This window comes from Ornithodoros turicata, chromosome 1 (assembly GCF_037126465.1).
Source record: "Ornithodoros turicata isolate Travis chromosome 1, ASM3712646v1, whole genome shotgun sequence".
Classification (NCBI taxonomy): domain Eukaryota; kingdom Metazoa; phylum Arthropoda; class Arachnida; order Ixodida; family Argasidae; genus Ornithodoros; species Ornithodoros turicata.
Window position 1 is genome coordinate 219,508,024 of NC_088201.1, and position 16,421 is coordinate 219,524,444.

Below are 16,421 nucleotides of genomic sequence, written 5' to 3' on the forward strand. Positions count from 1 at the left end.
GTGGTGCATTGAACACTGAGAGTCACAAAAAATGAATTGAAGAAAGAAGGAATGAAGGAAAGAAGGAAAGGAATGAAAGAAGGAAATAGTCATATCAGCTCATAAATCATGCATGTAGTCCCATACTATCCCATAGTAGTTCATAGGGTATGCAGTCACAAAAAAGTCAATTTATAGCCATAAACAAAGAAATAGTAAATTCAGGTCATAAATCATGCAGGTAGTCTCATATCATCCCATAGCAGTTGATAGAGTAGGTATAGCCACAGAAATTCAACACATGACTGTAAATGAGCAAATAGTCAAAACAGGTCCTAAGTTGTGCATGTAGTCCCATACTCTCACATAGTAGTGCATTGAACAGTGATAGTCACAAAAAAGTCAATTTATAGCCATAAACAAGAAAATAGTCATATCAGGTCATAAATCATGCAGGTAGTCCCATACCATCCCATTCTAGTGCATAGAGTAGGTATAGTCACAGAAATTCTACACATGACTGTAAATGAGGAAATAGTCAAAACAGGTCGTAAATCATGCACGTAGTCCCATACTATCGCATAGTAGTACATTGGACAGTGATAGTCACAATAAAGTCAACTTATAGCCATAAACAAAGAAATAGTCATATCCGATCATAAATCATGCAGGTAGTCCCATACCATCTTATGGTAGTGCATAGAGTAGGTATAGTCACAGAAATTCAACACATGACTGTAAATGAGGAAATAGTCAAAACAGTTCATAAATCATGCACATAGTCCCATACTATCACACAGTGGTGCATTGAATACTGAGAGTCACAAAAAGTCAGTTTATAGCCATAAACAAGGAAATAGTCATATGAGGTCATACATCGTGCACGTAGCCCCATACGACCCCATGGTTGTGCATAGAGTAGGCATAGTCATATAAATTGAATACATGACTGTAAACGAGGAAATCGTCATAAATCATGCATGTAGTCCCACACCATCCCATAGTGGTTCATAGAGGATGCATAGTCACAAAAAGTAAATTTATAGCCATAAACAAGGAAATAGTAAATTCAGGTCAAAAATCATGCAGGTAGTCCCATACCATCCCATAGTAGTGCATATAGCAGGTATAGTCACAGAAATTCAACACATGACTGTAAATGAGGAAATAGTCAAAACTGGTCATAAATCATGCACATAGTCCCATACTATCATACAGTGGTGCATTGAACAGTGATAGTCACAATAAAGTCAGTTTATAGCCATAAAAGAGAAATAGTCATATCAGCTCATAAATCATGCATGTAGTCCCATACCATCCCATGGCAGTGCATAGAATATGCAGTCACAAAAAAGTCAATTTATAGCCATAAACAAGGAAATAGTAAATTCAGGTCATAAATCATGCAGGTAGCCCCTTACGATCTTATAGTAGTGCATAAAGTAGGCATAGTCATAAAAAGTCAATTTATACCCATAAACAAGGAAATAGGCATATGAGGATGTAGGTCGTAGAGGTAGTCCCATACTATCACATACAGAGCACTGAGCAGTGATAGTTACAAGGAAGTCAATTTTTGCTATAAACAAGGAAATAGCTCTCTCAGGTCATAAATCATGCAGGTAGTCCCATACCATACCATAGTAGTGCATAAAGTAGGTATAGTCACAGAAATTCAACACTGTAAATGACTGTAAATGAGGAAATAGTCAAAACAGGTCATAAATTATGCACATACTCCCATACTATCACACAGTGGTGCATTGAACACTGAGAGTCACAAAAAATGAATTGAAGAAAGAAGGAATGAAGGAAAGAAGGAAAGGAATGAAAGAAGGAAATAGTCATATCAGCTCATAAATCATGCATGTAGTCCCATACTATCCCATAGTAGTTCATAGGGTATGCAGTGACAAAAAAGTCAATTTATAGCCATAAACAAAGAAATAGTAAATTCAGGTCATAAATCATGCAGGTAGTCTCATATCATCCCATAGCAGTTGATAGAGTAGGTATAGCCACAGAAATTCAACACATGACTGTAAATGAGCAAATAGTCAAAACAGGTCCTAAGTTGTGCATGTAGTCCCATACTCTCACATAGTAGTGCATTGAACAGTGATAGTCACAAAAAAGTCAATTTATAGCCATAAACAAGAAAATAGTCATATCAGGTCATAAATCATGCAGGTAGTCCCATACCATCCCATAGTAGTGCATAGAGCAGGTATAGTCACAGAAATTCAACACATGACTGTAAATGAAGAAATAGTCAAAACAGGATACAAGGAAATAGTCATATCAGGTCATAAATCATGCAGGTAGTCCCATAGTATTCCATGGCAGTGCATAGAGTAGGCATGGTCACAAAAAAGTCAATTTATGGCTGTAAACGAGGAAATAGTCGAAACAGGTCATAAATCTTGGAGGTATCCCCTTACCACCCTATAGTGTGCATAGAGTAGGCATAGTCATAAAAAAAGTCAATTTATACCCATAAACAAGGAAATGGGCATATTAGGGTGTAGGTCATAGAAGTAGTCCCATACTATAACATACAGAGCACTGAGCAGTGATAGTTACAAAGAAGATAATTTTTTGCTATAAACCTGGAAATAGTTCTCTGAGGTCATAAATCGTGCAGGTGGCCCCATCCTGTCACGTAGTAGTACATTGAGCAGTGATAGTCACAAAAAGTAAATTTATAGCCGTAAACAACGAAATACTCATAATAGGTCATAAATCATACAGGTAGTCCCACACTGTCGCATCGTATTGAAAAGGTAATGAGAAGGTAACCTGAAAATTTAGGATTAAATTCCATGACATAAGGATTAGAATTGGTACCAGCAGGATTAAATTTAACAGAAGAAGGATTAAGACTCAAGTATGAGGATTAAAAGTGGTGGCATAGGAATTAAATCCAGCCAAACAAGTATTGAAAGTGGCGGGATGAGGATTAAATTCCACAGTATAAGGATTAGGTTCTGCGGTATGATTTAACGACGGGAAAACCTGTAGAAGGGCATCATGGTAATGTACCCCAACGTAAGACCCAACTTAAGACCCACCCTAACATGACCTAGAATAATGTAACGACCAGAAGGACAGTGTGGTTATAGATTACCTGATCAACAAACACCAGAAGAAACAGAGGACTCAACCTAGCCTAACCTGCCACAAGCTAACCTAACCCAACCTACCTTAACCTGACCTAAGCTAACCTAACCTAACCGAAAATAATCTAACCCAACCTAACCTAAGCAAAGGTAACCAAACCCAAGCTACCCTAACCTAACCATGACCTAGCATAACCTAAGGAATAGAAGGACATTGGGGTTAGTGATTACTGAACAACAAACCTAACCCAAGCTAACCTAAGCTGATGTAACCCAAGGCAATCTAACCTAATCCAACCCAACTGTACCTAACGTAACCAAACTAAACTACACCAACCTGAATATAACGTAAGCCAACATAACCTAACCTAAGCTAACCCAATGTAACCTAACCTAACCCAACCCAACCTAACCTAACCCAGCTTAACATGACCTAGCATAGCCTAAGGACTATAAGCACATTTTGGTTAGTGATTACCTGCTCACCAAACAGCAAAAGAAACAAAGGGCTCAATGTAACTTATTCTGCCCAAACCTAACCTACCCACACCAACCCCAACCTAATGTACCCAAACATACCTTACCTAATCCAATGTAACCTAACCTTAACCACCCTAACCCAACGTAACCTAACAATCTAACCCAGCGAAACCTAACCTAATGTAACCTAACCTAACCCAACCCAACCTAGCCTAACCCAACATAACCTTACCTGACCCAACCCAACCCAACCTAACCTTAGCTTACCTAACCTAACACAATCTAACGAGCAGCTTTTTCTGTCGTTATTAATTATCTTGTACATTTTAATCCTTGTCGCACAACATTTAATTCTTTTGCCATTAGAATTAATCCTTCTATAATTTTTATCCTCATTTCACTCGATTTAATCCACTTGTCACACAATGGAATCCACTTGACTATTCGCAGCTTTCGTGATTTTTTTGGGTTGTTTTGGGACCATTCCCATGTCAGTGGGTACTACCCATCCCTTTCATTAAAATATATATTTATTTTCATGTCAACCAGAATTACCCATGCTTTTCATTAAAAATTCGGGATCTGTACTGTAATTGGATACTGTGGAACTGTCAACCTGGATTATGATATTGCAGGGCTCTTCCCATGTGCACTGGTAATACACATGCTTTTCATTAAAAGTTCCACACATTCCATTCCACTGAATTCGATCTCACAGCTTTAATATACTACAGACAAAAGCTAGAAAGTGCGTCTGTCGGGAATGGAACCCCGTTTAACCAGTTGGAAGGCAGCAATGCTAGCCACTATACCACCGACGCGACGGTTGATGTAATATCATATTTCCTCCCCCTCCATGCATTTCCATCTCCACTGAATTCGATATACTGGCGACCACTAAGGCGACACAGAAAGGCCACGCCTCTTCATTTTTCGTCCGCTTTGGCCGACGGAATGCCACTGTGGTGGAACACAGGGGTGGCATTCACTGCATTGCTCTATAGACGAAAGCGTCGTGGGTGAACGCAATGTGTTCAGCTCACAGGTCACCGCACACATGACCTTAAAGATCGTCGCGTGCGTGATCGGCGGCCAAACCTTCGTAAAGAACGCGTTTGCTCTATCTCTGCGCCATTTTGGACGTATTTCAATCTCGGTAATTATTTTTATTAGATAATACCGCAGTAAAACACGCAGTTTTTTACATGAGGGCTCGTACTCTGTTGACCGCTTCCAACGATGTGGTGACGACTCCGCGTTAATACACGCTGAGCTGGTGTGATAGTTAAATTCTGCTTCCAAACACTTTTCAGTAGAAGTTTTATTTTTTAAGTTTTTTAAACTGTTTTCAAAAGATGATTCGTAAGATTCGTGGATTCGAAGAACCTTCCTTGGATTCGGATTCGCAAAATTCTGGATTCGTCCTATCCCTAGTAGTTACAAAAATAGAAGGTTTCCGTCGCCCTTATATGGGTGGGAGCATCATAATCGTCCGCTATGACGGGGCGCCGGAAATGTGCCTCTCCTCTGCCGCTCGCTCGCAATGTGGCATTGGGCGTCGCCAAGTCCGAACTGGCCTGAATAATAGTAATTCATTCACTCCCTCCAAAGCTGTTGATGACGAAACTACACGGCTGTCTGCCTTGGTGGGCCCTATGACGCTTTCATGAGGTTAAATGCAGGCAACGTGGGGGGATAAACACATTGACACAAACTCTCTGCGAACGTGTGACAATTACTGAGCAATGCGAAATCACCTACCTTTCGTTAGGACATGTTTCTATGTGCAGGCATGTTTGTTGAGAGCATAAAATGAGATATTGAGATATAGTTCGCTTTAATACTGCAAATAATTTGACAGGTGGAGAGAGGAGAGCAGGAAGGAGTGGGGAAACAGGGGGGTTAGTATGCGCCCTGGGCCGACTTCAGGTTCAAGAGACTTCACAGATTTTTCCACCCTTTCTCTATAGGTACAATAAGTGCTCGATCCTGTACTCTGCCTTGTGTCACACGTTACTGCATATCTTGCAGTTCCATTAAAGGAAGACACACACAATTACATATCCTATGGTGCTGTCTAACAAAGTGCTTCACAACACAGGTGGGATAACAGTGGGGACAATTAGGTATCCCTGCCGTACGGAGGAACGTACTGGCACTGGATTTGTACACTGATTATTTACAATTAGTTTCGTTGTCACATTCAAATAACACAGTCTTACACGATCCATGAAAGCCGGCTCAAATTTCATTGCTTCCATTAGTGTGAACTAGAAGAGGTGACAGACCCTTTCGAATGCCTTCGTCCAGTGTCCTTGCAGCACTGCTACGTGATCTCATTGCGTTCTGCCAATGTCGAACATATTTCGTAAAACATGAATGTTCGTCTGAATGTTCCTTCCTAATGGCGCATATCTGATGATCTCCCACAAGTCCTCTCGCAACAGAGTGGAGTCTCGATGCTAGTACTTTGGCAAACACCTTGTAGTCTACGTTCGACAAAGTTATCGGCCCGTAGTCTATCACCTTAGGCACTTTTCTTTCGGGCACTTGCTTTGGAATAAGTAGAGTATGAGACTTTCTGAAAGAGGGGGGGTGGCACTCCATTTGCCTTTGCTCCAGGATATATTTGCAGTAATATCACTGATATATAATGTATATACCTGATATAGAAATCTGCCTCGATATCATCCGGAACGGGTGTCCGATTCCTCTTCAGTGTACTTAATGCGTGTCTAACTTCATCAAGTGATAAAGGTCTTTCAAGAATATCTTGATTATCACTCGACAACTGCGGAACACGTGTTCATAGGCATTCTTTCACACCCGAATCTCGTTTGTCTATCTTTCTTCCTATCAGTTGAGCATAGTATTCCTCGAAAGTGTTCTTTTTTTATTTTCGCTGGGCTAGATATGATTTGGCCGTCTTCTTCTACCACAGTAGCTATTTTCATCATGAAGCATTCTTGTTAATTTCATAAAAACACTCGCTGGGCGTCTCGTCTGGCAGATATTATTGTAATCATGAGCTCACCTTTGCCACCTCATATTTGTGGTCTGCTATTAAATTCCGTTCCAAGGTTTGGCGTTTTTATCCGTTCAAAAAAAGCCCCTGAATTTCTTTGTTCAATTTCTATTAGTCTTTGCAGGTTGTACTCCAGTTCTTTTTCTCGGTGTTTTGCATCGAAGGCCAGCATGTTGCTGTGTTCTATTGCGAATGCTCGTAGCTTAACCTTGAATTCTTCCGACCAGTGGCGTAGCCAGACCTCCAAGGTAGGGGGGGCTCGATCCGAAAACTCGCCCCCCCCCCGCTGATCCTGTGTGTGACAACACACATATACTTGTGCACACTGCAAACTGAGGATGAAAAAAAAAAGGAACGAAAATAGTTGATTTGGACGTTCACAATACGATTACATGTATAGGCTGTCATGACCAATGAGGTGGTGTCACGAGATTGGAAGCATTTTGAAAAGCTCATACTTTGAAAACCATTCAAGAGTGCTTCTAAGACAGACGCCATGAACTGCAAGAACTTTCGCGATCGTCACACTTGCTCCCCCATATATTATGTTCTCCTCCGATTTGCACGATTTGTGTGGGTCGGTCATAGGCAGGTAGGGGGGGCTCAAGCCCCACCTAGCCTCCCCGTGGCTACGCCCCCCCTTCCGTGCACTTCCATCTCCACTGATTCCGCCGTCGAAGCTTTAATACAACACAGACAAACGCTTGAACTTGCGTCGGCCGGTAATCGAACCCGCGTCAACTGCTTGGAAGGGCAGCTATGCTAGCCACTACACCACCGACGCGACGTTTGATGTAGTAACATGTTCCGTTCCCCTTCCGTGCATTTCCATCTCCACTGATTCCGCCGTCGAAGCTCTAATACAACACAGACAAAAACTTGAACTTGCGTCGGCCGGGAATCGAACCCGGGTCAACTGCTTGGAAGGGAGCTATGCTAGCCACTATAGCACAGACGCGACGGTTGATGTAGTAACATGTTCGGTTCCCCCTCCGTGCACTTCCATCTCCACTGATTCCGCCGTCGAAGCTTTAATACAACACAGACAAAAGCTCTAACTTGCGTCGGCCGGGAATCGAACCCGGGTCAACTGCTTGGAAGGCAGCTACGCTAGCCACTATACCACCTACGCGACCGTTGATGTAGTAACATATTCCTTTCCCCCACCGTGCACTTCCATCTCCACTGATTCCGGCGTCGAAGCTTTAATATAACACAGACAGAAGATTGAACTTGCGTCGGCCGGGAATCGAACCCGGGTCAACTGCTTGGAAGGCAGCTACGCTAGCCACTATACCACCTACGCGACCGTTGATGTAGTAACATATTCCTTTCCCCCACCGTGCACTTCCATCTCCACTGATTCCGGCGTCGAAGCTTTAATATAACACAGACAAGAGTTTGAACTTGCGTCGGCCGGGAATCGATCCCGGGTCAACTGCTTGGAAGGCAGCTATGCTAGCCACTATACCACCGACGCGACCGTTGATGTAGTAACATGTTCCGTTCCCCCACCGTGCACTTCCATCTCCACTGATTCCGCCGTCGAAGCTTTAATATAACACAGACAAAAGCTTGAACTAGCGTCGGCCTGGAATCGAACCCGGGTCAACTAGTTGGAAGGCAGCTATGCTAGCCACTATACTTTTTTTTCGATTTTATTCATATAGTTTAAAGAAACACTCAGTAAAAAAGCTGACTTGTCTTCGGTCAGCCGAAGATGCCTTTCAGCAGAGCCCCCCTTTTCCATACAGTGCTGTCCTCAAGTCCAGGTCCCCCCTCTCAAGCTTATTTCTTATCGCCTGCCACTGTCCGTCCAGTTCCTCTTTTGGCACCACACTTAGCATCCATTGCAACTTCTGTTTGAACTTGACTAAGGGTGGCATTGGTTTTTCCCGGCACTCTACTTCGTCCGTTCTGAAAGACCAAAGAGAATGACGGTCGAGAACTACCAGGCACGAGACTATATGTTCCTCCTGCGTGCTTGCAACTCGGAGATACTTAAGGTAATGCCACCGAAGCTTCAAGTCTTGGTCTATGAAGCCCTTGAAGATGTCCCAAAACTGGATTGCCCTCTTGCTGTGCAGGAAGACGTGCAATAGTGTTTCCTCTTCTTGCGGACATGCTATGCAATTTGGTGCACAAGGTATTAAGAAGCCCTTTCTTTCTAGCCATGCTTTTACTGGCAAAACTTCCCAGTGGAACAGAAAAAAGAAGTCCTTCGAACCAGTGGGAATTAACATTTTCCGGACCTTTCTTAATACGCCTTCTGCCCCTTTCGGAGGATTACAATGTCTGTACAGAGGCGTCGGTACTATTGCAGAATCGAACCCCGGTCAACTGCTTGGAAGGCAGCTATGTTAGCGACTATACCACCGACGCGACGGTTGATGTAGTAACATGTTCTGTTCCCCCTCCGCGCACTTCCATCTCCACTGATTCCGCCGCCGAAGCTTTAATATAACACAGACAAAAGCTTGAACTTGCGTCGGCTGGGAATCGAACCCGGGTCAACTGCTTGGAAGGCAGCTATGAAGCTATGGAAAGTACCTAATTTAAACAATTTTATGTTTACACACCTGATAATTGCCTGGCATAACGGTTCTAGATATATGGCAAAAAGCAAGGGGGAGAGGGGGCATCCCTGCCTCACCGATGATTTCATAGGTATCGGGTCACTACAATTACCGTTTAAAATCAGCTTCGTTGACACGTCATCATAACACAACCTGAGTCTGCCTGTAATTATGTCACCAAAACCAACTTTCTTTAGCTCAGATAATAGGTATGCATCATTAACTCTATCAAATGCCTGGGACAAGTCTACTTGAACAACACCAACGTGATCACCTTCCGTTCTTGCAATGTCCAGAATGGTTCGAAGTACGTGAATGTTCGTTTGAATGCTACGTCCTTTGAAAGCGCACACCTGGTGATCCCCCACTACTGATTGTATCGCTTTTTGAATTATTGCTGCAATCACTTTTGCATACACTTTGTAGTTCACGATGGGCTCTTCTAGTAACTGACGTTGTTCTCCATCCAAAGTGAGTAGTTTCAAATCTCCCAGCTTTTCATCTATGTCCAACTGCAGTCCATGGGTCATGCCCAGTAGTTTCGTATAGTGACCAACAAAGGCCGCCTGTATGTCCTAATCCTGGCTGATTACTTTGCCTTGGTATTCAATATTATCCATCTTTTTTCCGCTTCCGCGATGTCGTTCCTTATAGAGATACTTCTTGCTAGGAGTTTCGTCCGGTAGAAAATAGCGCATTCTGGCCTTACACGAGCGCCTTCCCATTTGCATTTATTAATGAGTTGCAGCTCCAATTTTATTTCGTCCATTTCTTGATGAAACTCTCCTGGGTTTAAGGATTCTAGCTGTATTATTTTAGACAGTCTTCTTTTGAGTCCCTCCTCATGTCCCTTACGGGCATACACCAGCACATTACTTCTTTGTATCGCGTAGGCCCTAAGTTTCAGCTTAAAGTCTTCCCAGGCCAAGGATCACGACGACGCGGAAGTTACAACTTCCACAATTTGGTCGTTGACAAAATTGACAAATGCCTCGTCTTCCAGAAGCTTACAATTGAATTTCCACAGCTAGCCACTATACCACTGATGCGACGGTTGATGTAGTAACATGTTCCGTTCCCCCTCCGGGCACTTCCATCTCCACTGGATCCGCCATCGAAGCTTTAATACAACACAGACAAAAGCTTGAACTTGCGTCGGCCGGGAATCGAAACCGGGTCAACTGCTTGGAAGGCAGCTATGCTAGCCACTATACCACCGACGCGACGGTTGATGTAGTAACATGTTCCGTTCCCCCTCCGTGCACTTCCATCTCCACTGGATCCGCCATCGAAGCTTTAATATAACACAGACAAAAGCTTGAACTTGCGTCGGCCGGGAATCGAAACCGGGTCAACAGCTTGGAAGGCAGCTATGCTAGCCACTATACCACCGACGCGACGGTTGATGTAGTAACATGTTCCGTTCCCCCTCCGGGCACTTCCATCTCCACTGAGTCCGCCGTAGAAGCTTTAATATAACACAGACAAAAGCTTGAACTTGCGTCTGTCGGGAATCGAACCCGGGTCAACTGCTTGGAAGGCAGCTATGGTAGCCACTATACCACCGACGCGACCGTTGATGTAGTAACATGTTACGTTCCCTCTCCGTGCACTTCCATCCGCCGTCGAAGCTTTAATATAGCACCGACAAAAGCTTGAACTTGCGTCAGCCGGGAATCGAACCCCGTTTGACTGCTTGGAAGGCAGCAAGTCGAAACACACTCGAAATACATGAATGGCACACAGTACAGCATGGTACAGTTCTGTGACTGGGAGTGGGGATGTTTTTGTATTTTTACCTTTTCTTCGCATCAGCTTTCTTTTTCCTTTCATTCATTTCATTTCCTTTGTGGGAGTAGCAGAATTCGTCAGGTGGCGAATTCAATATCATACGTTTTTTTTCTATAATCAAACTCAAACTCAACTCAACTAGACTGGCCAAGCTCTCGTTATCAATGAGTCTGCGACGCTGGAAAGCGGTGGACCTTCAAACCGTGTCGTTTGGCATCCATGCATGTTAAGCATGGTTCACACAAGTGCGTTCTGCTGTGTGCGGGCGCCTGCGTGCGTATGCGTGCGTTGTAAGCAATCGGTTCCGCTGTTCGCATCGCGTCACCAAACCGTAAGCCAATGAGTGCCGAGCGGGATTTCCACTCCGGTGTCCGCTATGTTGAAAACAGTCTCACAGAGAGAAACCTACTGCGCACTCTCGGAAGGGGGCCTCGCGATCCGTTCTCCGCTTGCGGGCTACTGCGTGCATCGGAATAAGTTCAGCTCGGGCGAACTCCTTGCGTTCTGCAGCGGTAGGTCGCGCACGTATCTGTTGCCACGGTAACCAGCGCCCGCACGCATCAGCACGCAGCAGAACGCACTAGTATGAACCATGCTTTAGCCTCCTTGTCAGCAATTGAGGATAGCGACTTGGAACCTTCACTCTACCTTCGAAATGAGTTTTGGAGCAATCTGTTTTCTTCATGTTGAAATGACTGGTTCTCTTCTTCATATTTGTTCTTCTTCATGTTGAAATCTTCGTGGTTGTTATGGCGATGACCGCCACACTTCCTGCCGTGCGACGCTCGTGCGATGCGGTGACGTGAACTGAGATAATGTACTCGCGCTGATTGTTTTTAAATTCCGTATTAGTGCCGCGAAGCAAATTTTCCCGCCATGAGTGTAGGGTTGCCACCAGGCCGGAATTATACCGGCACGGCCGGTTATTTGCTTCCTCTGCCGGTTGCCGGTAGGAAGGTGATACCGGCAGCCTTTCGCCGGTATTTGTGGCTCAAGACCTCTCATAAGGGCTTTTACGGGGTTTTTCCTTCAACATTCCACTACACCTTGAATAAATCTGGAGCACAGACCCGACTCCGCAGTCACCAGTCGTTTTCTTAGTTATTCATTGTTATTATTATTATGATTGTTATTCATTACGTCTTGTGTTCGGAGGGTACAAGAGCAGTGGTTGGGCAAAGCTGTTGGTGGTTGTGTCGAGCCAGCTAGAACGTTCCTCACCCACTTTCCCTTTCCCACGAGCCTTTCCTCCTTTCCCTCTATTCCACCCCCTCTCCCTCAGCCGGTATTTTTCACTCCGAAAGGTGGCAACACAACATGAGCGGCGTACGGTCGCTGACAGATGGAGAGAGGACAGAAGGAAGGAGTTGGGGACAGTGGGGTTAGTATGCGTCCTGTGCTCACTACGGGGGAACTGCGCCGACACTCGTCGACAAGATGTGTCGCAAAACCCATGTCAAATATCAGACAGCACATCCGGAGGTAGGATTCGAACCCACCACCTTCCAAGACAATATTTGCTGCCAGCAACGATCGGATGCCTCGCTGTTTAGAAGTGCTACTGGTGATTGATTATACAGGGAAAAGACAGCTCATGAGGAGGACAATACATCGAAAATACCAACATAATGAAATGCACGGAAGCTTACTAGGGGTATTATCTTAGCGGTCCCTATTTGTTGTACTGAAAAACAAAAGCAGTCCGAGCTACCACTAATGCAGAATATCATTCTAACTACCACAAACTAACACAAATCACAAACCTAAGAGTCCGCATAAGAATGACATAGCTATATAGTTCGCGAAATTTTTTGGGTTGTCTGTGTGGTTCCTCTGTCTCGGGGTTGCTTTTCGTCTTACATGATTGTCGGCTATGGTTCCCCTGTAAAGGCGCACATTATCTCTCACACACAATTTCTCATCCCAAGTAGCGTGTATAATTAGAAAAGGAATAGTTGCCTTTAGTGGTTAGGCGCTCCTCAACTCCAGCAGTCCAGCAACACTGGGCTTCACCTCACCGGTATACCTGGTGTACGGCTTTCTGTAGGCTTTGCTTTTACCGCTGGCGAATATTTTAGAACGAAAGAGAGGAAGATGATGACTGGTGGTCCATGATACAGGAAGAAATTACAAAGCGCGTGCCCGAAAAACAGCCGGTGGCCCACACGAGACTACCGGTGACGTCAAACATGGTAGAGGATATAGGAGAGGGAACCTTGTGAAGTTTGGGTTCCGTATTGAGCGTCCCAGCTCTTTTGGCCACTAACGACTGACAAACCAACTTTATTTCTCATTTCGGAAGAATGTATCGAACCGATTTACACATTGGTTATAATAGTTTCGGATTATCCCAGAGTCTCCCTTTGAGAACTGGATTCTCGAGGCCTTTACCTCGACTAATACCCTAGTCAGACAGCATTTCAAATGTCAATTGCGAGAAATGGCCTTCGGCCTCTCAAATGACCTTTGTTCGGGGGCGCCTGCCAGACAGGCGGGAAAGAAGTGCTCCTCAAATGACTGCCCTCACCGGCTCCCTTTTTCGGTTTCGTTTTCTCTGTCTGCTGTGGAAATTTGAAGTTGTTCTGTGCGCCGCAAATCAAGATGCAGAAGCCATATGCACTTCTCTAAATAGGATATAAATACGCTTACACAGTTTCACTCCATTATCCGCATTTTATAGGTTTTCCTACATTCAGCTGCGAAGGTAGCGAGGGTACAATGGCATAACACTGTTGTCGAGATTGCTCCTTTCTGCTTCTCAAATGTCGTTGGGGGCCTCCTTTCGCGTTGATGGTCATTTCTCTGAAAGGTCCTATGACCTGCCGTCTGACACGGCTGTCAGAGGTCATTTTTTTTGCAAATGAAAATTCCCCGAAGTCCTTCGAGCATGCCGTCTGACTGGGGTATAAGTCATGGCCACACTTACATTACACATGGTATTTTGCATAGCAGGGAGGAGCCATTGCAGTGCACAAGTCGCGGGGAGCATCCCGCTGTGCTCGGAATCGTCATGGTGGGACCGACGGTGTGGCTGACGTGCACGCTGGACGTATCAGCTCCGTGGATAAGGTGACACCGTGTGCGCACCAGCGTCGTTGATGAGGTGGCACGACAGTTGCTTCCTCCCAACACATTATGAGATGCGCAATGGTAATGTTCTGGTGCTGGACGTGGACTGGAAATGCCATGATGAATGCTTCTTCCCAGAAAGGTATGACGCAACACCGTACACTAAACAACATAATGGATGACACAGCACTGTCGATGAGGTGGCCACAATGTTTCTTCATCAGCAGAGATGCTTCTATCGGCTAGGCATCCCTCACCGAGAGGTAGAGTACAGGTTTTGTTTGTGGCAAACAATCGCAGCTGCAAGAAAATATGGTCAACATCCACACATTTCTTATTTTATTACATTTTAATTACAACACACAACTTTATTTCGAGTTACGGCAACCAACTCGCGCTCTATTGGCAATCGACGTTGCTCCGTAAGCATCTCTTAGATTTGAGCCTATACGATGAGACAGACTGCAGCGCGAGACAACCTGATGTATGACGGTCCTCCGCTCTAACTTGCTTCTTCACGAATCGGACGAACTCCTACCGTGATTTCTTTCGCGTTCAGAACGGTGAACCCTTTGGTGAAGGTCAGCGGAACCTGTTCAAGAGAACGGACATAATGCTATACTTGAGCAAGCAGTGGCAATGGAGCCACCTCGGCCACATAAGGCCTGATAGCTAATTGATGTGACTCTGGTGCGACTCCCGCAAATCAGTCTGCGAATCACATCCCTGCTGCGGTTGTCCCAGAGACAACTGGTATTCGCCGCGTTGGCATCCACTAGCAGAAATACGATTCCTGTGTTTGAAATTACTGGCTGCGTTTTTCCACAGTGAACGGCATCGCGACGTCATTCATTTGGTACATCGTTAAAAGCCCATAAGATGACATTACATAATGTAGGCGTGGACATGGGCAACGTAAGTATAGAAATCTGCTACTATAGAGTACAGTGACTTAAACACTACGTAGCACTTCAACGCTCATTAAGGAACAAATATAATAGATAACGTAACGGTCTTTTGCACGAAAGACGTAGAGTGTAGCATACTGTATGCCACTACACCACATGCACATATGTAACGCTCCCTTTTACACGCACCCTGCCCGCCTATTGGTTTCAAAGTAGCTGTTTGGAACCCAAAGTGGCTGTTTCGAGCCGTTCTACTAAGCACCACCAGGGTCAACAGGCCAGGATAGCGTTCAAGTTGACTCTCATGCGAGCTGTACGAGTGTTATATGCCCATGATATGGGTTGCGACGGAATTACCTGAGTTTGCGAAGTTCGAACAAACTTAGTGCAGTGGATGGCGTGCATGAGACACAGTTTGACAACGTGCAAGGCAAGTTGCATGCCCACACAGTTAGTTCCTCGGCCCGGCACCGAAAGGCAGGTACGTGTATGGGCGGACGGATGATGCATTACCCTCGCTGAACCTGAACAGCAATGGGTTCACTTAATAGAATGCAACACACTTCAATGTACACACGAAAGCATAAATGTGTTTAAGAGATTACCTTTCAGGATCAAATTTTTCTGGATTGGGGAAGTATTGAGGGTCGTGGTGCATCGCGTAGATTGGAATTACGACGACGCAGCCTTCAGGGACGGTGATTTCATCAGTGATGTAGGGCTCGGTTGCCGTACGCTCCACCCTAAAAGTAACGCAATAATTAGCCTTCCCCTGTGGCGCAAATGACATTTCTATTGGCAGCATTTCTTGAGTCTGGAACACATTCACAACGGCGTGCGATGTGGTAACGTAACTTTTTTTAATATGTCGTGTTAGCGACGCGACACAACTGTGGCTTTGAGTGGCAAATAGTCGTGGACAAATGAAGAGTGGACAGCAGGAAGGAGTGGAAGAAAAGGGGGTTAGTACGCGTCCTGGGCCCACTTCAAGGGGAACTGTGCAGACATTCGGCTGTAAGGTCTGCCGGAAAATCCAGGGAAAACGCAGTCGGTGTGAGGACTCGAACCCGCCTCACCTCCCAGTCTCGACGTGGAAAGCGGTCATCCTAACCACCATGCCACCGGAGCTGGCAACCCGACATGTGTAGTGAACGTAACCGCAAAATAAAAATATGGTGTTAACCAATGTTGAACAATGTCGCAACGTGGGATGGTTGAAAAAAAAAAACAGTGGTCGGTAAAAGGGACAATAAAATACAGTATTCACACCATACAAAACACAGTGTTACGCGGTGAGAAACAGGACATCGGCAAGACACCACAGTGCTTCAACACCGGGCTCAGGAAGAAGACAACAGAGAACAATATACTCTAGGTGACAGAGTTGTCTAAAATCATCACTCCGTGGTTTATCGCATCTCAAATCTCCAGGTGTTTCAAAACTATTTCTTTTGAGTAATAAACACGCGCTGCA

General features: G+C 44.9%; 1 non-coding gene and 1 pseudogene across 1 annotated transcript; both read right to left on the minus strand.

The window, feature by feature from the left end:
- Positions 1-8,011: 8,011 nt before the first annotated feature.
- Trnag-ucc (transfer RNA glycine (anticodon UCC)) lies at positions 8,012-8,083 on the minus strand. Its single transcript has one exon. It is a non-coding gene; the product is annotated as a tRNA-Gly (tRNA).
- Positions 8,084-8,330: 247 nt separating this feature from the next.
- The window catches only part of LOC135394781 (cytochrome P450 3A8-like), a 39,124-nt pseudogene continuing 31,033 nt past the window's right edge, over positions 8,331-16,421 (minus strand).